Here is a 24,000-nt window from a genome sequence, read left to right on the forward strand (position 1 = left end):
GCCTAACACCATAAGTGCATTGGAGGAGATATATCCAGCGTATAAAATTGAAAAATTGACAGTAAGTATTTTGATAACACAGGGGTCGTTTGAAATAAATGCTTCTGTTTAGAGGACAACTGAACCATGATACCTGACTGTTACACCAGAGTGGGTCCCTGACTAGAACAGTCACTCAATTGATTTTATTAAAAAAAAAATGGTCGATTTCAGGGATTTCAATAGCAAAGAAGTATTTAAAGTGTGGAAAATATGTTTGTCCTCATTCAATCCCAGGCAATGTCGAGTCTCCCTGCTATTATCTTTCTATATATCATAAAAGCGAGAATGTGTGTGTGTGTGAGGACACTTCTCAACCTATATACTCAACGAATTTTTGATCTACAGACTTGAAATTTGTTATATAGAGTATTCAGACCCTTGGAAAATTTTTTACTAGGTTTTTATTCGGAAAGAAAAAAAAAAGGACTGGTAAGGGGTCAAAATTAAAAAAATCGGTAAGTGGTGGTGATCAGATTTTTATATGTTTGTCAACTGTTTCACGAATGCGCATGCGCGGTCGTGAAACGTGACAGCGTCCTTGTGTAAAGCATAAGTTGATTTGAAAACACGTTATAAAGATCATGTCAAGTTGGCCTAATGGTTATCGTACTTGACTCACTGTCTTTATGTTTTGGTTTCGATCTCAGCTCGAGTATTTTTTTATGATTACAAGAAGTGAATTGTTTAGAAAAAAAAAACATAATACTCGCATGCACATGTCTCAGTTTCATTACATATTTTTTTTTTTACTTCATTTTTTTAAAAGAAATTTAACGTTACATTTAATTAATACATACGGTATTTCTATTTATGATAAATAAGAATTCTGCATTAATAAAAATATAATATTTATGCATATTTTACGACCAGGCAACACCGGGCGGCCTGCTATTATATATATATATATATATATTGTAAGTAAGAAAGTTATAAAAATATATATGGCAATTAAGCTACATAGATTATTCAGCATTTCATTCACGCTAGGATTCTTACTGCTTATGTAACGACAAATATATATATATATATATATATATATATATATATATATATATATATATACACTTATATATATATACTTATATATATACTTAAATATATATACTTATATATACTTATATATATATATACTTATATATATATATATATATACTTATATATATATATATGTATATATATATATATATATATGTATATATATATATATTTAAATAAGGGAGTAGACGAGGACGCATCACAGACCGTCTGAAACGCGCGTAAACGATTTCAATGACTTAAAAACATTATTACAATGATCCAAACATAATTCTCAATGAAAAACCAAGACACGGAATAATAAAATAATGTTAAAAAATACACATTGTTGGTGACTACTCCCTTATTTAAATATACATCTTTCTTTCGTTGGAATTTCTTAACCCAGTTTATATATATATATATATATATATATATATATGTATATATATATATATAAGTATGGCTTCTGAGAATTCATAATTCTGTTTTTGTACATTCAAGGTTTTATTTATGTTTACCTGTTCAGGTGTAAATAAGCCGAGTTCAGCTACACACGTCATCAATGATTAATTTATTGTCTTAAAATTCCCTCTGGGTACTTCCTCAACAACATCAATCAACATCCCACCATCACTGTTTTCTCCTCTTCATCCCAGATGACAATAATCGGCATTGATAATATCTTTTGGAATTGTGGAAGAGTTAATCTACTAGATTAAATCAACTGATCACTTCTTTAATCTGTGCGCGGTGCAATCGCGTATGATAAGTTGATAACTATGAAACACCTAGAAGAATACCCGTTCCACGACGGGTAAACTTAATTCCCTGCCGAGGAAGGTTATTTAAGCAACGTAAATCACATTTTTATTTTTTATTTTGCGAGTAACATGAGAATATAAAGGAAATTAAAATTTATAGAAGGCAATACAGTGCAGAGGTGTAACGGATATACACAAGCTGAACCAAATTATTAATGGTGGAATAATCTATGTAGTTTCATCAGTTATAAAATATATATGGCGATTAAGCTACACAGAATATTCCGCGTTTCATCCACGGTAGGCATAAGCCTGAGGAATCCTAGCATGTATGTAACGCGGAATACTCTGTGTAGCGTAATCGCCATATATATTTTATAACTTACTATATATATATATATATATATATATATATATATATATATATATATATATATATATATATATATTTCCCAAAACATCAGGCATGGAGGGGAAACTACAACTTTTTTTTTTAAATGGAGTTCACCACTTATCAAGGCCCAGAAGCCACTCGGGGATAAGGGTTATTGTGTGTACTGTAATCAATGTGATAGTGTAGTAATAGTATTGGAGAATTGATAAAGTGTCATTACTTAAGAGGGCGGTTCATCAGGAATTTGTTTGTGTTGGACTTGAAGACATCCAGGTTGAAGTCGGGAGGGAAACAGGCAAGCGAAACAGAGTTCCACAGGCGTGCAGTTCTAAGAAAGAAGCTTTGTTCATGGAATCTACGTTTTGATTTAGGCACAGATAGGGAGTGGGGAAAATTATTGACGGTGGTTTCAGCTAGTTGGGTGTTTTTTGAAAAAGATTGGCGAGGGGGGACCAGAGATTGGAGCTCAGACGAGCACTTGCCATGGAAATAACGATAGAACAAAGATAGGCTCGTCACGTCTCTTCTGTGGGAAAGAGGTTGCAGGTAATAGAAAAGGGCATCCCCCACCAAGCCACAAAGTCTATTTTGTACTCTGTCAAGGCAGGATAGGCTGGTTTTAGCAGCTCCTGCCCAGATGTGGCAGCAGTACTCCATCCTTGGACGTACTTGGCTTTTATATAGATAGAGAATTGCATGATTAGTGAGATATCTTCTGGAGCGGTAGAAGGATCCCACCATTTTCCCAGCGACTTTGGCCACAGACTTGATGTATGTGTTCCATTTAAGATCAGGAGTAAAGGTCAAACCCAGAAGCTTATCAAAACATGGGGCCTCCCCTAGACGAGAGCCATCCATTTCAATTGATGCCAGATGGGGATCAGAGCATTTATGATGTAGAGATAGGAGCTTGGTCTTAGATGCATTAAAGGTAACTAGCCACCTCTTCCCCCACTGTACCACGCGCTCAAGATCAGAGGTGAGAGAATCAGAGAGAACATCATCATTTACGGCCTTTGATGTGTTGCCATAGATATTCGTGTCATCAGCATTGGAGATCATTGATGTAGATCAGGAAGAGAGTTGGGCCCAGTATGGACCCCTGAGGGACTCCAGCATTAATACTATGGACCTCTGATTTCTGCTCATCAACCACTACTCTTATGAGCTTATCAGAGAGAAATGATTTAATGACCGAGAAAATATTTCCAGTTATACCGTAGCTGGAAATCTTGTGTAGTAGGCCTTTATGTCAAAGCTTATTGAAGGCCTTGGATATGTCGAGAGCAATCGCCCTAGAAATGAAGCCTTTGTCAAGAGATTCGCTAATCCTATGAGATATAACCATTAGCACATCTGCTGTAGATCTAGCAGAACGGAAACCATATTGCGTGTCGCTAAGAAGGTTATTTCTGCTGAGATGGTTGACTACTTCTCTATTTATTGTGGATTTCAGCAACTTACTCATGACGCACAGGAGACTTATTGGTCTGTACTGAGAGGGAGATGACTTATCATCTGAATTCTTAAATACAGGGCATACTGATGAGGTTTTCCAGGGTGTTGGGAAGCATTTCTCTTAAGGCAATGCTTAAACAGTTTGGTAAGTATGGGGGCAAGTTCTGGTTGTAATTTTTTTAACACGATAATTGGAATACCATCAGGACCAGTTGCTTTACTGGAGTCAAGGTTCTTGATTAGCTTGGCGAACTCACGCACAGATATTTGTATGTTGCATAGCGTGTTGTCTGTTATAGGAGGGAATATGGGGAGTTGATGGCCTTTATCGCACAGGGTAGAATTTGCCGGAAAGTTTTTGGCAAATAGTTTGGCCTTTTCGGATGCTGTCGAGATGACCTCTGGTCCATTGATAATGGTTGGGATAGAATGCACGTTTCTGTTCAGGATCCTATTTGCTATTTGCCAGAACTGGTGGGAACCAAGCCGCTGCTTAGCTACTTTGGATTTAACGGATTGAGCATATAGTTCTCTTGCATTTTTTATTACTGTTTTATAGTGGTTGCTGGTGGTCCTGAAAGCAGCTTTAATTTCAGAGCATCTATTACGTTAGTAGCTATGGAAAAAGTGATTTGTGTGTGCGATGGCAGCAGCACATTCAGGAGAGAACCATGGCTGGCTGTTAGGTTTTTGTTGGAATTTTTTGGATGGTATGAATTGGTCTATGCCTACAATTAACAATTTGGTCAGGTCTGATACTATAGAGGACACATCCTTTTTAAACATGGAATGGAGAGGTAGATCAGATATGAATATATGGAAGCTATCCCAGTCCGCCATAGAGTATCGGTATACAGTACCGTGGAAATGTACGTCTGTAGATTTATTATATTTCATTTTTATCTTAACTGATACAGCATATCAAGATCCGGGGTGCACGCACTTTTTCGGCATGTCAAGATCTGGGGTGAAAACACTTTTTCAGCATGTCAAGATCTGGGGTGCACACACTTTTTCAGCATGTCAAGATCTGGGGTGCACACACTTTTTCAGCATATCAAGATCCGAGGTGCACACACTTTTTCAGCATGTCAAGATCCGAGGTGCACACACTTTTTCAGCATGTCAAGATCCGAGGTGCACACACTTTTTCAGCATGTCAAGATCTGGAGTGCACACACTTTTTCAGCATATCAAGATCAGAGGTGCACACACTTTTTCAGCATTTCAAGATTTGGGGTGCACACACTTTTTCAGCATGTCAAGATCTGGGGTACACACACTTTTTCAGCATGTCAAGATCTGGGGTACACACACTTTTTCAGCATGTCAAGATCTGGGGTACACACACTTTTTCAGCATGTCAAGATCTGGGGTGCACACACTTTTTCAGCATGTCAAGATCCGAGGTGCACTCACTTCTTCAGCATGTCAAGATCTGGGGTGCACACACTTTTTCAGCATGTCAAGATCCGAGGTGCACACACTTTTTCAACATGTCAAGATCCGAGGTGCATACACTTTTTCAGCATGTCAAGATCTGGGGTACACACACTTTTTCAGCATGTCAAGATCAGAGGTGCACACACTTTTTCAGCATGTCAAGATCTGGGGTGCACACACTTTTTCAGCATGTCAAGATCCGAGGTGCACACACTTTTTCAGCATGTCAAGATCTGGGGTACACACACTTTTTCAGCATGTCAAGATCTGGGGTGCACACACTTTTTCAGAATGTCAAGATCCGAGGTGCACACACTTTTTCAGCATGTCAAGATTTGGGGTGCACACACTTTTTCAGCATATCAAGATCCGAGGTGCACACACTTTTTCAGCATATCAAGATCTTGGGTGCACACACTTTTTCAGCATGTCAAGATCCGAGGTGCACACACTTTTTCAGCATGTCAAGATCCGAGGTGCACACACTTTTTAAGCTTGTCAAGATCTGGGGTGCAAACACTTTTTCAGCATGTCAAGATCCGAGGTGCACACACTTTTTAAGCATGTCAAGATCTGGGGTGCACACACTTTTTCAGCATGTCAAGATCTAGGATTCACACACTTTTTCAGCATGTCAAGATCTGGGGTGCACACATTTTTTTAGCATGTCAAGATCAGGGGTGCACACACTTTTTCAGCATGTCAAGATCTGGGGTGCACACACTTTTTCAGCATGTCAAGATCCGAGGTGCACATACTTTTTCAGCATGTCAAGATCCGAGGTGCACACACTTTTTGAGCATGTCAAGATCCGAGGTGCACACACTTTTTCAGCATGTCAAGATCTGGGGTGCACACACTTTTTCAGCATGTCAAGATCCGAGGTGCACACACTTTTTCAGCATGTCAAAATCCGAGGTGCACATACTTTTTCAGCATGTCAAAATCCAAGGTGCACATACTTTTTCAGCATGTCAAGATCCGAGGGGCACACACTTTTTCAGCATGTCAAGATCCGAGGTGCACACACTTTTTCAGCATGTCAAGATCCGAGGTGCACACACTTTTTCAGCATGTCAAGATCTGGGGTGCACACATTTTTTTAGCATGTCAAGATCCGAGGTGCACACCCTTTTTCAGCATGTCAGGATCTGGGGTGGACACACTTTTTCAGCATATCAAGATCCGAGTTGCACACACTTTTTCAGCATGTCAAGATCCGAGGTGCACACACTTTTTCAGCATGTCAAGATCCGAGGGGCACACACTTTTTCAGCATGTCAAGATCCGAGGTGCACACACTTTTTCAGCATGTCAAGATCTGGGGTGCACACATTATTTTAGCATGTCAAGATCCGAGGTGCACACACTTTTTCAGCATGTCAAGATCTGGGGTGCACACACTTTTTCAGCATATTAAGATCCGAGGTGCACACACTTTTTCAGCATGTCAAGATCCGAGGGGCACACACTTTTTCAGCATATCAAGATCCGAGGTGCACACACTTTTTCAGCATGTCAAGATCCGAGGTGCACACACTTTTTCAGCATATCAAGATCTGGGGTGCACACACTTTTTCAGCATATCAAGATCCGAGGTGCACACACTTTTTCAGCATGTCAAGATCTGGGGTGCAGACACTTTTTCAGCATATCAAGATCTGGGGTGCACACACTTTTTCAGCATATCAAGATCCGAGGTGCACACACTCTTTCAGCATGTCAAGATCTGGGGTGCACACACTTTTTCAGCATATTAAGATCCGAGGTGCACACACTTTTTCAGCATATCAAGATCCGAGGTTCACACACTTTTTCAGCATGTCAAGATCTGGGGTGCACACACTTTTTCAGCATATCAAGATCCGAGGTGCACACACATTTTCAGCATATCAAGATCCGAGGGGCACACACTTTTTCAGCATGTCAAGATCCGAGGTGCACACACTTTTTCAGCATGTCAAGATCTGGGGTGCACACACTTTTTCAGCATATCAAGATCCGAGGTGCACACACTTTTTAAGCATGTCAAGATCCGAGGGGCACACACTTTTTCAGCATATCAAGATCCGAGGTGCACACACTTTTTCAGCATATCAAGATCTGAGGTGCACACACTTTTTCAGCATGTCAAGATCTGGGGTGCACACACTTTTTCAGCATGTCAAGATCCGAGGTGCATACACTTTTTCAGCATGTCAAGATCCGAGGTGCACACACTTTTTCAGCATATCAAGATCCGAGGTGCACACACTTTTTCAGCATGTCAAGATCCAAGGGGCACACACTTTTTCAGCATGTCAAGATCTGGGGTGCACACACTTTTTCAGCATGTCAAGATCCGAGGTGCACACACTTTTTCAGCATGTCAAGATCCAGGGTGCACACACTTTTTCAGCATGTCAAGATCCGTGAGAACTACTTATGACATGACTAAATCAAAATGATCTACCACCTACTAAAAATGCAAAATAAAATATTTATAAATATATCTATATATTAATAATGTAAGCATGTGTGTTATTTATTTTGTGTGTCATACTTACATCCAAGTGACTGTTGTTTAATTTTTATGGACTTCCATTTCTTATAATAAATAATTTTACCAAGAATTCTTCATAAGTTTTGGTTTCGGTTTCGATTTTAATATATAAGAATCGATAGAAAAGTGATTCTATAATAATATATACGAAATCTGCAAGAATTAAAATATCATATTTAAGCGTACTTTACGATCTGGCCATGCCGAGCGTCCCTGCTAGCTTAGATAAATATTATAACAGTTTTAACAAAAAAAAAAAAAAAAAAGCTACAATAATATCAGAGCGTCTCCATTTACGCTGAACATCTACAGAATACCAACATCAATATATTACATATATATATTATTCCTTAATTGGAATTCATTTTTGAGATGAGCAATATATATATTAATTTATTTTTATTTCGGACTACTATTCTCATCTTTATTAGTTGTTTTATTTATTTATTTATTTTTTTTTTTAAATCTTTTATTGTTTTTTGTTTATTCACAACGTTTCGGCCAACTATTCCTCTGGCCTTCGTCAGGTGGTAACCGCGACGGATAGGAACTTCGAATCTCCTAACTGTATTCTCCCTCCCACCAAAAGCGTGCCAGAGGTTAATTGGCCAAAATGTGGTGAGACGACAACTACGCATGGCAGTGATGGCTGAGAATGCAGTTAGGAGATTCGAAGTTCCTATCCGTCGCGGTTACCACCTGACGAAGGCCAGAGGAATAGTTGGCCGAAACGTTGTGAATAAACAAAAACCAATAAAAGATAAAAAAAACAAAAAACAAAAAAAAAACAACTAATAAAGATGAGAATAGTAGTCCGAAATAAAAATAAATTAATCAATATATTACATATGAAAGTGTCGGTTGTAGAATTTCCACAGGTTCCCTCTAGTGTGTATAATAACCGACCCCCCCCCCCAAAAAAAAAACAATACGATACAGCGAAAATATTTTCCATGAGAACTAAATTCCCTTTACTGCTAATTATTTACAGTTACGAAATGTAATGTTATCGCATACATTTCCTTTGGGAAACATTGGCCGCTATTTTTGTCGCTACTATCAATCGCCATCTTTGATATCAGGTTTGCGCTGGAGAACATGATCGACAATTTGATGCAGCAAATAGAAATACATACACGCAATGCAACGCCCAAAAATGCCATCTTTCTTACAATGTCTGCATTTATTTATGCTAACTTTCTCCTAATATGCCCGTCTGTCTCTTCGTTCCATTTTTTTTTTCTTTTTTCGAAAAATTCTGGGCTGATCTGGCTGAAATTTTGTATGGACCTTTGTCATAATATGGTGCAACGATCTAAGTATTATGGTATCTTTTCGGCGCACAGTTAGAAATTAATAGGATTAGTATTTTATGCAAATAATTAGCACAAATTCAACCATATTCAACCATCATCATCTTCTATAATATAAATCTCACCAGTCTGTTGAAATGTATGTATGTATGTATGTATGTATGCATGTACGTCAGCCTGAAACTTTCGACAAAGGCGACAGGTTTTTACGAAATCGGTATCGTTTTAAAGCTCGACCCTTCAGACGACAAATATCGAAAAATTTGCCAAAAACATTAATTACTTCACCTTCAACCGGGCACTTTTCTACAGGGAGGGGTCGCTTTTTTCCCCGGATTTTCGAAAGTCATCCTCTCCTTTCGATTGTCTAGCCTCAATTTAAACCTACGTCACTCACAGTTTGGCGATGGACGCAACAGCAAAGACGCCAGGTTTTGTTTTTCACGTTCATGGTACAGGTTTGAGCTTGCCTGCCTGTCTTCCTACTACCACTTTTTTTTTTTTTTTTGCTTGACAGTGTGTCCAGTCAACACACGCGTCCAAACACCCGGGCACCCAGGCTAGTTGTAACATGAAACAATCATTCTAAGTCAACAACTATAATTTTTGTTCGGTTTTAAAAATCTAGTATTAGTATTAAGGGAAGTGGCATTTGATCAACACTGTTGGGGAGCCATGATTTAATATACACTGTTTTGTTTTTAAATCTCACGAAACAGTGTTTCATGGTAAACAACTGATGATCCCTTAAATTAACATTAGTACTATAGTGAATTCGAGAGAGCAAGTTGATGCATTGATTGCAGGTGATTAAATTAGACTTACTGACTAAATAGTTTTACAACGAATGATAAAGAATATAAAAATGAAATAAGATTTTTTCTTTATATAGTTTTAAAGGTTAAAAAACTTTCAGGACTATATATATATATATATATATATATATATATATATATATATATATATATATATATATATAAGTGAACGTGTCTGTCTGTCTATGTGTATCTGTGCACATTTCCCTACGCAATAACTCTGTCAATTTTTAGTCTACAGACTCGAAATGAGATTCGGAAAAATCGATGTGATCAGTTTTTGGCCAGAAATTTGGCGATTAAGGGGTCAAAGTTAAACGATTTGACCTTTGAGAACACTACCAAACTTCTCCGACAATTTTGAGTTTAAACACTTGAAATTTTAGATATAGGTTCCTTGGACATGGATCTAACTTAATAACTTGATTTGAGCCCAAAACAATAAAGGTTAAGGGGTCATAGTAGGGGTCAAAGTTAAAAAAATTGTATACTGTATTCACAAACCCAAGACTTCAAAAAAGGAATTGATACCAACGAAAAGTGTGTGTGTATATATATATATATATATATATATATATATATATATATATATATATATATATATATATATATATATATAACAGTTAAATATATATAAATATAAATATATATATATATTAGCAAGGGTGCCCGGCGTTGCCTGGCTATTTGGAGATGTATGTTGAGCAAAAAAGAAAAAAAAAAGTCAATTTTTTAAAACTTTGACCCCTATTATGACCCCTTAAAATTTATTGTTTTTGGCTCAAATCAAGTTATTAAGTTAGATCCATGTCCAGTAAACCGATATCTAAAATTTCAAGTGTTTAGAGCCAAAATTGTCGGAGGAGTTTGGTAGAGTTCTCAAAGGTCAAATCGTTGAACTTTGACCCCTTAATCGCCAAATTTCTGGCCGAAAACAGATCACATCGATTTTTCCAAATCTCAGTACCCTGTATATCAAATTTCGAGTCTGTAGACTAAAAATTGACAGAGTTATTGCGTAGGGAAATGTATACACACATATACACTTTCACTTATATATATATATATATATATATATATATATATATATATATATGTATATATATATATATATATATATAGAGAGAGAGAGAGAGAGAGAGAGATAGACAGACAGACAGACAAAGAGATAGGTAGATAGAGAGAGAGAGAGACAGATGCAGAGAGAGAGAGAGAGAGAGAGAGAGAGAGAGAGAGAGACGGAGAGCAATATATCTTAGCCTATTTGTCTGTTTGTCCGTCTATTTCACTTTTTCTTAAAACTGGGCCATCCGATGCAGAGTTAGCAATTTTTATACATTAACATGGATTCTTCAGCACTATACCACATTTACTCTAGAATTTTTTTTTCCTGACAGAGATATATAAGCGAGTGGGGACTACTTGCGAATTTGATATTCCCATGAAACTTCCTCCTTCAGAAGAAGCCACTTCAACCCACATAGGATCAGTGCCACTTTGGATTAGATTGGATTGTATTAATCTGTGTGAAAATTTGTATGCACCTTTGTTATGATATGGTGCAGCGAACTTAGTATTATATGCATTCGATGCACAGTTAAGTTTAATGGGCATTAATCATCATCACTATCATATAGTATGAATCTGAAAATTCTATTGTTGGCATTGGTTTCCTCGATATTTTTCTTGTCAGAAGTCCTTCTAGAAAGGCATCGGATGTTTATGGGGGGTCACGTGAAGGTTGCCGACATCCTAAGTGAAAGTGGTTTTTATGAATGAACTAGATTCGAACTTGGGACGCCCAGGTTGTCAGTTCATGTTGTTTCTCACTGAATCACCATCTAGTCACCACAATACCACATTTACTCTAGAAGTTTTCTTGAGAACTACTGAGCCGATTTGGATGAAATTTTGTATCGATCTTTGTTATGACAACGCGCAGCGAATTAAGTATTATGGTATCCATTTGATGCTCGTTTAGGGATTAAAAGAGCTTAATAAGAATTAATCACCACAATACAACATTTACTCTAAAAGTTTTCTCGGAAACCACTGGAGAGTCTCAGTAAAATTTTGTATGGACTTTGGTTATGCAGCAAACTAATAATTATGGTCTCTGTTGAGTGCTCAGTTTGGGGTTCATAGGGATTATTTAAGAGTGATTCCTTTTTATTCACCTGGTAATTGTATCGGAATCTGAAATTTTAAACAGAATCAGTAAATGTATTGGAATCGGTGATTTAGAACAGAATCGGTAATTGTATCAGAATCGGGAATTTTGAACAGAATCAGTAATTGTATTGGAACTTAGAATTTTTTGTACAAAATCGACAATTGCGTCAGAATCGGTGCAAATATTAAAATCGTTCCATCACTAGTTTGAATAACTTTGTTAATTTGGATGTGAAGTTGTCAACATCCAAATTCTCTTTTCGAATTCTGATACTTGCAGAACCAGTCTAACCTTATACTAGATGGATGCAGTATATGCATACGTAATGCACTCGGCCCCCCACCACCACCACCACCACCCGCATCCATTATTCTTCGCTCATGCATCAGCACTAAAGCATGTACAGATGGAGAAGCAATAACAGAATGCGCGCATATGCTTGCAAGATGAACAAAAATGTCAGGACATGACCTCCGATGACCTTGACCCGATTGCAACGAAATTGCCCTCATCGTCCTGTTCAGCGAAAGAAGGGCACGCAATCTTGTTTCAACGCCAGCATCATCATCATCATCTTCATCATCATCATCTCTTTGACAAAACTGCTTTTTTTTTTTAGTAAAATAATATTTTGCTCCTGCTGCTTTCTATTCTTAGATGTTGGCAACGCCGCCGCCGCCTCCACTTTTTTCTTATTTCCACATTCTTCGTCTTTAAGGAAACATTTCTGGCCTCTTTTAATTCATGAGTTTCGATTCCATGTGTTTGCGCGTGCGCTAATGTGTGAGAGAATGCGTGTGTGCGTTTTTATATAAATCTCGTAAAGATCCCCGAAATGTACAGCTGAAGTGAAGGAATCAAGTTTCAGTAAAAAAATAAATTATTGGTATTATAGTAAATTCGAGAGCGAGTTGATGCAGTGATTGCAGGTGATTAAATGACTTACTGACTAGATGGTTTTCTAACGAATGATAAAAATGTTTTTTGTATAGTTTTAAAGGTTAAAAACTTCAAAGACTATATATGCATAGATCATAGTATAACGATTAGATCACTGTTCTGACGTAAAGAACTTTTAAAATTAAAATGTTTAAAATTCAACGTTATTTTATGCGGTTAATAGTAGCCGATTGAATACGGTGTTTGCTAATCGAGCCAGAGATGGCTCGTGTTGCCGGGTTCGAATCTGTCGACTGGTGTTAATCGTGACACCCTGCACTAAAGATTCCCGAAAGGATGAAACACTAGTGTCTGTAGGTATTTAATTATTATAGTAAAAAAATAATTATATATATGTACTGTTGTGGGGACATACGCACCCTTATAATCACTAAGATGGACTTATCCATTAGCCATATAAGCAGCAAGGATATACCGCTCAATGAGAGTTATCCGGATGTCGCAAAGAGACGACTCCCAACGGATTACTAATCTTCCTGTATCACTAACCCTGTTCTGGATATAAATGTTCTTCGTATTCTCACCAGTCGTCGTGTTTTCCTACTTTCACCTTTCCCGACTCCACTACATATACATACATGAAACGTGATTGCTTCACTTCATATATATATATATATATATATGTATATAGCTATCCACATACAGTACTGTTTCGTTGTATCACAACTCATCAGTGTAGCTAGACTAGCAACTTTCCCGAATCCTGGATTGAACTTACAATCATCGCATTGATAGTCGGCAGTTCTAATTACCGGACCATGAATCTGTGCCCGTAAATGACCTCATCAAATATCTATTAAGTAAACACGCGCGCGCACACACACACACACACACACACACACACACACATATATATATATATATATATATATATATATATATATATATATATATATATATATACCAGAACAAAATTAAAATCTGCGTATAATAATACTAAATCTTATGTCTAGAATCCTTATTGCAATGTAAATCAAATTCCATTACATGATTTCCATTCGAGAAAATGCCTAAGATTTACACCTTAAGCTGAAGAAGTCTAAAGTAGAAATTGAAATTCAGGGAATCTTGCTTAATTTATGTTTAATGACCATGAATCAAATTTAATATAAATCCGAAAAGTATGCAAATAAAATAACCATTAATCAGAAGGAACCATATCTTGCTTGCCACCGTCGTCTCGCTTGCAGAGCAGAAGCTGAAAATCAATTAGAGCAGACAATCTGAACTATAAGTTTATATCATTTATATTATAGATTTCTGTTTCTTTTTTTTTTATGAAAATTACTCCATACAAAGCATGAAGCCACTTGATGTAAGGAGTTAAACAAAAATACTACTTTAAGATAAGAAACTGGCCTACAGTAAGCGTTAGATAGAAAGATTCTGACCCAGAAAACAGAAATCCGTCCGCTGTTGTGAAGAACCATCGCTCACGGAATGTGAGGATTAAAGGACACAAATATCTTGGAATGACGTAGCTTGTAGTTGCATAATATGAAGAAGTTTTATTTTACGTGTAGATGCATAGATTAGAAGCTATTAAAGAATAAACAACGTCGGTTGAAGATCTCTCATTATCGCAGGAACGTAAAAACCAAAACAGTACCATTGACCCCCCCCCCCGCCCCCTAAGCAGAAAGGCATCACGGTTTTTGTGTAAGTGACCTTTCGCATATGTAGCGTTAATTTTTTCTTCTTCTTTATTATTTATCGCTTATTGTCGTTTTTTTTTCTTTCTTTTTTTTTCCTGAACAGCGTTCAGAATTTGCTAAGCAACAACCATGTAAAGAAAATACAAACCTATCGGAAGGTATTCGCAATCAAATATTTTTTATACGTTCCTTAGATAAGCGAATTAGTTCATCTTTGTTTATATTAAGTTATGCATGTATGCTTGTATATTTGTATGTGCGGGATTCAGTCCTAACCTAATTAATCGATCATTACGAATTTTAGAACACAGCTGCTAGGCGCAAGGTGTATTAATGTGGACTATATTTAATCAATTAATATAAGAAAAAAAGGGCAAAGACGGATAGATATTAAATGATAAAATGGGAAATTAAGCAAGTAAGAGAGAGAGAGAGAAAGAAAGAAAGAGAGAGAGAGAGAGAGAGAGAGAGGGGGAGGAGAAAAAGGAAGAAAGAGAGAGAGAGAGAGGGGGAAGGAGAGAGAACGAAAAAGAGAGAGAGGAGAAGCAATGTTATAAGAAACGTAGAAAATAGATTGAAAACATACACATTCATACACGCACACACACTCAAACGCTAACGACCAAGGCTGGAGAGTTAAATGTTTTAGTTTCGATTCTAGCTGATGGCAACAAAATCATTCTTTTTTTTTTTTTTAACTTTTGAAATCGTTATTATGAATTGGGTACAATATAATAATCAAAATAGAGTATTTGCTATATAATAGCAAATACGAAATCTGCATAAATTAAATATCATATTTAAGCGTGTTTTACGATCGGGCAACACCGAGCGGCCTGCTAGTATCACTATAAAGTTATGTATAGAGAAATAAAAAGGAACAAACCGAGCTGTCTGTTCATCAACTTTTCGTCGTTATTTCGAGCTTTCCTCTGGAAGTTATGTATGTGTATATGTTTATATATTTGTATGTGCAAAACTTACTTCTACAGTTTAGCCGTATGAATTTTAACCGATCATTATGAATTTTAAAACACAGCTGCTAAGCGCAATGTGTAATAATGTGGGTTATATTTAGTTTAATATAGTTTTATACAAAAGACGGAAAAGAAGTTGATGGAAGCCATTCTTGAAAATACTTTAAATGTGTTTATATATCTGTAATGTGTTTATATATTTGTAATGTGTTTATATATCGGTAATGTGTTTATATATCTGTAATGTGTTTATATATTTGTAATGTGTTTATATATCGGTAATGTGTTTATATATCTGTAATGTGTTTATATATCTGTAATGTGTTTATACATCTGTAATGTGTTTATATGTTTGTAATGTGTTTATATGTTTGTAATGTGTTTATATATCTGTAATGTGTTTATATATTTGTAATGTGTTTATACATCTGTAATGTGTTTATATGTTTGTAATGTGTTTATATATTTGTATGCATAGGCTTATTTCCTAAAATAATTAACTGATCATTATGTATTTAGAAACACATCTGCAAGGCGTAAGTGCTAAAAAACATTGCTACTTCAAAATTAGAAACTGGCCAGTGTTAACTAGATAGATTCTGACCCCGAAGACATTAATCCGTCCGTTGTTGTACAGAACAATCGCCCACGGAATGTGAGGACTAAGAGACAAAAAATATCTATAGAAATAAGCTATATTATGTTTAATTAAGTTTCTGTAAATGGGGAAAAAGAGAACATGGAATCTCTTCATGAAAGTTCAAATACCTCTGAATTTGTTGTGTATTATTAACGAGAAATGTCTGTCTATTTATATAAATCCATGTATGTCTGTATGTTTGCACGTTTATAGGTGCAGGATTCACTCCCAAACTAATGAACCGGCCCTAATTGATTTTGGAACCCAGCTGCTAGGCGTAAAGGTAGGTAAAGCTCGCTATATTTAGTTTAATTTAGTTTTATAAATAGAAGGAAAGACAGGATGGAAGCCCTTCGTGAAAATTCACCTACTTCCGGATTTTGTTAAAAATACTTATTAAGTGATAAAATGCGGAATAAAACGAGAGAGAGAGAGAGAGAGAGAGAGAGAGAGAGAGGGGGGTGAGGCGGAGAAAAAGATATGTATAAAAATAGATTGAAAACATAGAACATATAGCTATATAAAATTATGTACGTGTATATGTTTATATAATTATATGTAAAGGATTCACTCCTAAACTAAGTATCTGACCATTATGAATTTTGAAATACATCTGCTAGGTATGAGGGGTTCTAGTGTGGGCTATATTTAATTTAATTTAGTTTTATGCAAACAGAGTAAAAGAGATGTGGGAATCCTTTGTAAAAATTCATCTGCCTCCAGTTTTTGTGTAATTTTAATAATAGCTATTAAAGACATGGATTAATAAATATTCCTTGATTGTCAGTTTCTTTTTGAGTGTTTTAAAAGCGTTTTAAAGTGACATAATATGGTCTAAACCTCCATTTTGAAAATTCAAATATTTCAGATTTGCATTAAATTTGATCTTTAGTCATTAGACACAAATTTTGTAAGATTTTTTTACATGTACTTCGACAGAATGATCTCCGATGAACTTAACGCTCTTGTACGCCCTCAATGTCAATACACCAACCAGCAAAATCCCGCATCCCTTAGCTGTAGAGGTCCCTAAATGCCGGAAAATTTTCCTTGGACAGCTTGCCTTTAGAAATCTCTTTCTGCGCCCTGTTTCCCGACCGTACCAACATGAATAAATTTAAGTGTAATGTGAAAAAATAAATAAATAAATAATAAATAAATGAAATAAATAAATAACAAACAAAAAAACAAACACTTTACTACTCCAAGCCCTTGCTCAGTTCTATAAATCTGGACTCTCTCACAGTAACCTCTTACGTCTCAGTGGCGATATATCTTGTTTGGAGAATAATAAAAAAAAATATTTTCAAATGAGAAGTTGTGCCTATATTATGTCCTCTAACCTCTCTGCTCTATCGCTATTTTCATAGCAAGTGCTCGACTGAACTTCAATCTATGGCCTTCAAACTTTCACAAAAAAAAAAAAAACACTCAACTAGCTACTACTATATATGATTTTCCCCACTCTCTATCTGTCTCTAAATCTAAACACAGATTTCATGAACAAAACTTCTTTCCCAGAACTGCCCACCTTTGGAACATTGTTTCGCTGGCATGCTTTCCAATTGAATACAACATGGTAACCTTCAAATTTAATATAAACAAGTTCCTGTTAAGCAGTCCTCATAAAAATCAAATTCTACTCAATTTACACAGTAAATGATTACTACACAACTACCTTACATTCACTGACCCTTATCCTCGAGTGGCGTTCGGGCCTTGATAAATGGTGACTCCTGAGTAAATAAATACTTTTTAAATACTCAAAAAATCAATGAAATTTGAAGATTTTTTTTACTCACGTTCACCTCCAAACAAAGCACTTTCATGGCAAGTGTTCAACTAAACGCCAATCCTTCACAAAACACACACACACGCGCACACACACGCACACACACACACACACACACACACACACACACACACACACACACACACACACACACACGCACACACACACACACACACACACACACACACACACACACACACACACACACACACACACACTCGTCTAGCCAAAATCAATAAATTTCCCCACTCTCTATCGTTGCCTAAACCTAAACATGGATTCCATAAACAAAACTTCTTCCCTATAACTGCCCGCCTGTGGAACTCTGTTCCGCTGGTCTGCTTTCCAGCTGACTACAATATCTTGAACGTAAACAAGTTCTTGCTCAAGTGTCCTCGTAAATAATCTAATTATACCAAATTATTTCTACCAACTGTCCCGATGACTACAGTACATACATTAACTCTTATCCCCGAGTGGCCTCTGGGCCTTGATATGGGGTGACCGCTTTGTAAAAAAAAACCCAAAAAACTATTTACGTGATTTTTAGAATATGGTATTTTCGTTCGTGATGGGTAGGTACATATATTTTAAAGATTTTTTTGTAATTATGTTTTCTAATCAGGTTGAATTCTGGGCAAGCACCTTAAATTGTATTTTTATATGGCAAAACAGAGTTAACAACTATTACAAAAAAAAAAAGAAAAGAAAAAAAAAGCGGTTCTAATTAAAGCACAGCATGTCCTCCGGATATTACACATGAGCTAATCTGAATATCCTGTAGAAAAAAAAAGTTAACGCACGCACGCGCACACACACACACACACACACACACACGCACGCACTAAAAAAAAATGTTACATTCCCACATTCAGAATGGGAGGGAGAATTTTTCATAACCGTATGTGTGCTAACTTGTAAGCCAATGCCCTTCTTCGTATACCGGCTTATTTCATTTTGGGTGCTGACCTAATTATGTCAGGGGTTGTCTAAAAACGTACTTGTTCGTAAATGAGGCCATGCTGGCATCAGAGTTGAGGAGGCGGAGGCGAGTGGGAGATAGGACGAGCTTTCCTTCCACTTTTCCCATGAAGCTAAGGCGAAGAAAAGAGCGAAGTGAATTATTGAAGGACAAAAAGAAAAGAAACCTAAAAAAACAAAAAAAACCCAAAAAACAAAAAAATATTTTCAGTTACAAGGTCAATGTTACCATCACTTGTACGCACGGCGGGCTACACGTCTACGCTCAGGTAACGCGGCATGTGTCGCTGAATGGTAAAACGTTGGGAAAATGGCGGTTATTTATTTTCTATTCTTGGTTGGTTTGAGAAATAAAAATGAATTTTAACGTGCCTGGGAAATTAGGCAATGGAAAAATTGGCAATTTTAGGCAAGCTATAAAAATCAGGCAACTATGGAATTAATATCGATTGAGGATCGATTTAAAAATCGTTTCCGAAGGAGATATAGTTTTACAAAGTGACTAAGCCCCCACCTGTCCAAATAATATATATATATATATATATATATATATATATATATATATATATATATATATATATATATATATATATATATATATATATATATATATATATATATATATATGATTTTCAGAATGTGAGAGATTGTATAATAAATTCCACAGCCAAACAACGTCGCAGCTCACAAGAGCCATGACAGTCAACGAACCGGAAGTCCAAGACTCGAGTTTCGCCCTCATTTGGGCTCATTAGTTAGTTAGACACATCCGAGCTCAGGTTATTGACTGGTTGGACGGCCGCGTCCCTTGTCGAGACGAAGTGGGTTCATTTCACAGTCGGATTTCGGCGCGGTTTGCTTTATGTGTGTTGGTTAATAGAAATTCTTGTGTGCGGGGCGTTTGCTCAGTTGGTAGAGTGCTTGCCTCGCATGCAAGAGGCTCGGGTTTCGAATCCTGAGCTCGGATGTGTCTAACTGATGAGCCCAAATGAGGGCGAAACTCGAGTCATGGCTCTTGTGAGCTGCGACGTTGTTTGGCTGTGGAATTTATTATATATATATATATATATATATATATATATATATGTATATAAGTATTTAAAAATATTTACCGTTGTTTTAATCGATTTTCTCTAAGTGAACGAAGACTTATCGTCGAAAAACAACTTCTTTTGCTTTAAAACAACAATGAATATTTTTTAAAAATATTTATTTTTTATATATTATTTTTTAGGGAGGTGAGATGTGCTTAGTAACTTTTTAAAACTATATTCTCTCCCCTCCCTCAAAAACAGTTCCATAACTTATTTTCAATCGCTATTATTTCATAGTTGCCTAATTTTCCTACCTTGCCAAAATTGACTAATTTTTGTTTCTTAATTTTCTCTTACCGTTTAAAATTCCCTAAAGAAACCGGCATTCTGTACCTAACCTCACTTATGCAGGTTATCCTGTGTGTTTGACAACTTTTGCTCGGGTCCGGTTGAGTGTTACGCACTATTTCTGGAGGAGTTCAGAGTTTGTCGCAAAAGCCTTGTTTTTGTCGTCTTTGACTAACTCATTCCATCAACGCGGGCGAAAGGATTCTGGTGTTGTTTTTCGAGGCCTGTGACGATGGCGAAGCTCTTGCGGGATGGCAGTCGTTGTGTCCATATAGTTGATGGTAATCATTGTTGCACTGCTTTTCATGCTTTGCCGTCACTACCGTTGCTCGACGACTCTGCAGCTTAGCGATTCCAGACATCCTTTAGACAAATGGCAGATTGTTCGATGACTGGTTGCCAGGAATCATTCTTGTGCGTTATGGAGTTCAACATCGACCTTTACAGCATGAGCAGAACGAGCGTATGCCACTGTGTACTTCGAGTAGCACAGCATTAAAGCTCTCCAAGAACTCTTAGGAAGCCCGATGGTAAAATGTAGGATGCTGATTCTAAAACTAAGTTTCGATTCTTGGTTGCTTGGATGAATACAATTGAACTTGAGGAACCGATGGACATTCCACCGTAATTTCCAGACCAACCGGTGTAATTTGCTGTTAATAATAATATCCGTTTTTCAGAATTAACAAGTCAGTTTTTTTTTCATTCATTCATTCCATATTGACACCGAAATTGTTTGTTATTATTGAAATAAATGATGCAACGTAGTCTTTTGAAATACTATCTCTCTCTCTCTCTCTCTCTCTCTCTCTCTCTCTCTCTCTCTCTCTATATATATATATATATATATATATATATATATATAAACAAATGATTAATAAAACATGTTAAAAGACATCTTGAAAAAAAAATTAAAAACATATTTAATTTTAAAAAAGGAAGCACAAGATAAGTGGATAGTCCTTAATCCGCGGAGTTTCGAAGAAATACTCTCCTTCTCATCAGAGGGCAGGAATTAGCAAAATACGGAATCGGATTTTGCATATAAAAGTATTTAATGAAACTACAAGTAGTCACAGATCTTACTTGGTTAAAAAAATAAAAGGGTGAGGTAAGGGGAATAGGAGGTAAAAGAAAAATGATAAAAAGATTTCACATGAATGGATAGTCCGGTGAAGGGTAAAAAATCCAATATATATATATATATATATATATATATATATATATATATATATATATATATATATATATATATATATATAGTAGAGAACAAATATCAAAACCACAGCTATTTGCATAACTATTTTTGGAACAGTTCTATAATTAAATTAATATTTGTTTTATTCGTTTACAATTTTATCATCCTACACTTTATGACCACGACAAATTCGAGTTAATAAAAAAGCATTTTAATAACGGAATAATTCGATTAACCTTATACCCCGTTTCGCATAGATATCCCAAAAAGTTGTCGACTTGAAATACCTCTGTATTATATATGTATATGTGTATGTGTATATGCATGTATGCATGTATGCATGTATCTGTGTATGTATGTATGTATGTATGTATGTATGTATGTATGTATGTGTTAGCTTAACTGTTTGTGTTTTTTTGGCAAAGAGATAACCGTGTCAAAATCAGTTTAGATTTCAACAGCGCGTAATGTTTACGAGGGAAAATTCCTTTGCCAGAATTCTTTAAAAATGAAAAGACTTGTCTGGCAGTTATGCTACAATGATTGCTGGAAAAGAGAACGAGAAAGAGTGAGAGAAAGAAAGAAAGAAAGAAAGAAAGAGAAAGAAAAACAAGGAGAGGAAAAAGAAAAGAGAGAGAGAGAGAGCGAGAAAGAGAAAATGGAGAGGGAGGGAAAGCGAGAAAGAGTAAGAGAAAGAGGGAGAAATGGATGAAAAGAAGGAAACAAGACACGAAGAGAAATAGAGAAAAAAAGAGGAAAAGAGAGAGAAAAAAAGAAAGAGAGAAAGAGAAAGAGGAAAAGGGTGATAATAACAATGTGCTCGCCCGCGCACGCGCGTGTGTATGTGTGTGTGAGAGAGAGAGAGGGGGGGGAGAGGCGTTAATAAGAGCGGGTGGGGGTCTAGGACAAACTACACTCCCATAACAGAACATTAAGCAAAATAAATATTATAAAAAAGCAAATAAAACAAAAATTTGTTACACTCTGTTTATTTCTCGCCTTGAAAAATCAGTTTCATTTCATCCTTTTTATTCTTATTCTCTTTATAGAACCAGCTAGCTTCACAGGCTCACTATCTAGAGACAGTTATGAATTAATAGAGATTAATATTTAATGCAAAACTGAGCACTAGTCTAACCATATACAATTAGGCATAAACAACTCATTCTAAGTCAACGGGTTTCAACTTTTGTCTGTTTCAAGTTTCATCGAAAAATTAAACAAAACATTTCTCGTTTATTTATACAGATAGATAAGCAAAAACACTTTATTTATTTATTTAAGGTAAAGAAAGGAAAAATAAGAAAGAACTATTTTTTCTTTTCACTTGCAATTTAGAAATAGACTAGCGGGGGTACTCGGCGTTGTCCGGGTGTTTGGAGGTGTAAAGAGGGGGAAAAAGTGTCAGCAGACAGGCATGCTCGAACCTGTGACGTGGTGGCGCAAATGCGGAAAAGAAAGTGAAAGAAAACGTGACATCTTACCGCTACGTTACAAGGCCATAGGAAGTGAAAAGCGTTAAAATTTAGCGGTGTCAACAAAAAAGTTGACTTGCTAAGTGAATACGCGAGTGCAGAAATGAAGGTTGGCTGAAGGCCAGTTCAGCTTTTCGCTGTTTCATTTATTTGTTTCCCCCACGATGCTGGAAAAAAAATCAGCTCCCAACAAAAAAAGGGAGTGTCCAGATGAATAGCAATTGTCTGATATGAGGGATTTCCCCTGTTACAGGGAAGGGCTATCTCCTTCCTATGTAAGTAAGAAGAATATTAGATAAGTGAAAATGAGATTAGGATAAGCCTAGACTCGAACCAAAGGCAAAGTTAAGAAATGAATGTTAGAAATTAAGTCTATTGTTAATTATTTTAGAAATCTGAATATTAAATATGTCAGTAAAAGAATGAACAATGCAAATTAAATTATATTGTTTAAAAATAGGTTAGAGTTATATATTGAGAATTATTTTGTTGTCAAAAGTGTGTTGGACAAACATGCAAAGCCACGTGAAATTGGTCACGTTTGAAAAACACACTTCTGACGTCATAGACAAAGGACATTTCTCCATATTATGGGTTCGGATTTTAGTCAGCGAAAAAAGTCAGTCAGAGAAAGTTAGTCAGTTGATGAGTTGGAGTCATCATTATGTTTTGTAAGTGTTGTCTCGTGGTGTCATTCAGTTACAACAACGATAAAAAAAAGGGTAATTGTGTGTTATCAGCAATTATAATGAACATGGTGCAAACCCTTCCAAGTTATGTGTCTCATTTACTCCATCACAAGTAATGTCTATAAATGCCTCCTCTCCTCTGTGTTTAAAGAACTGTAATATATATAAATCATCATCACTATCGTTATGTCTGTATTACATGTAGCAGTTATAAGTCCCCAATATTCGTCCCCGTACCACTCTCCCAAACAAGACCGGGTAATTATATAACTATTACAACTATTTTGACCTTA

General features: G+C 36.2%; 1 protein-coding gene across 6 annotated transcripts in view; it reads right to left on the reverse strand.

Moving 5' to 3' along the window:
• The window catches only part of LOC145246074 (cilia- and flagella-associated protein 99-like), a 697,934-nt gene that overhangs the window by 314,677 nt on the left and 359,257 nt on the right, over positions 1-24,000 (reverse strand). The gene's annotated exons all lie outside the window — the stretch shown is intronic.

The sequence above is a fragment of the Euprymna scolopes genome, chromosome 23 (genome assembly GCF_053919585.1).
Source record: "Euprymna scolopes isolate OS-2025 chromosome 23, ASM5391958v1, whole genome shotgun sequence".
In the NCBI taxonomy this organism is placed as follows: domain Eukaryota; kingdom Metazoa; phylum Mollusca; class Cephalopoda; order Sepiida; family Sepiolidae; genus Euprymna; species Euprymna scolopes.